The sequence below is a fragment of the Palaemon carinicauda genome, chromosome 12 (assembly GCF_036898095.1).
Source record: "Palaemon carinicauda isolate YSFRI2023 chromosome 12, ASM3689809v2, whole genome shotgun sequence".
NCBI lineage: Eukaryota > Metazoa > Arthropoda > Malacostraca > Decapoda > Palaemonidae > Palaemon > Palaemon carinicauda.
The window spans coordinates 150,712,679-150,713,495 of NC_090736.1; positions in this window are offsets into that span (position 1 = coordinate 150,712,679).

The following is an 817-nucleotide window of genomic DNA, read 5'->3' on the forward strand; positions in this document are numbered from 1 at the left end:
ACAGATTAAACCTTATAATTTTTTTTTCTTTTTTTCTTCTTTTTTTTTATTGAATCGGTGGAACTTCTGAAATTAAAACTTGTATGTCCAAATACTTTTCTGTTGGCACACGTCTTGTCTTACAGTTCATGTTATGCTTATTTTTTTCTAAATGAATATATATATATATATATATATATATATATATATATATATATATATATATATATATACATTTACAAATTAGTATAATTTACATTTTTACTTTCGTTTTTTATTTCGATATCAAACGGTTTTCCCTATTTTGGCACTTGGGCTACTTAGTAATAATCCATTCGTGAGGCAGTTGTGCCCGTGGGTGAAATAATAATAATAATAATAATAATAATAAAAATAATAATAAAAATAAAAATAATCATCATCATCATCCATCGTTGACACTATTACGTCCCTGGGTTTGGCTGTCAAGTCGAGCTAGAATTCAATAGATTAAATGGGAGATTGAAGTTGAGACACTTTCTAAGGTTAACGTTAAGGTTATCTCACCATACGATCCATAGATTTGTGTCTGCAACAGGGCTGCAACATAGATCAACTTCTCCATTGTATAGATTCGGGTGTAAAGGTCAATGTCTTAAAATATACATATAAGGATATATTTTTTTTTACTTTACTGATAATACAAGAGTATCCTTTAAACTGTCATTCTTTGTGTATTCTAAATACTTGGAAGAAGGTAAATTTTGACAGAAAGATTAAAGAAAAGATGAAAATGAATAATGCATACTCCTCAAAGTCTCTTTCTAACAATTAAAATCAAACCTAGTTAAAATTGTGT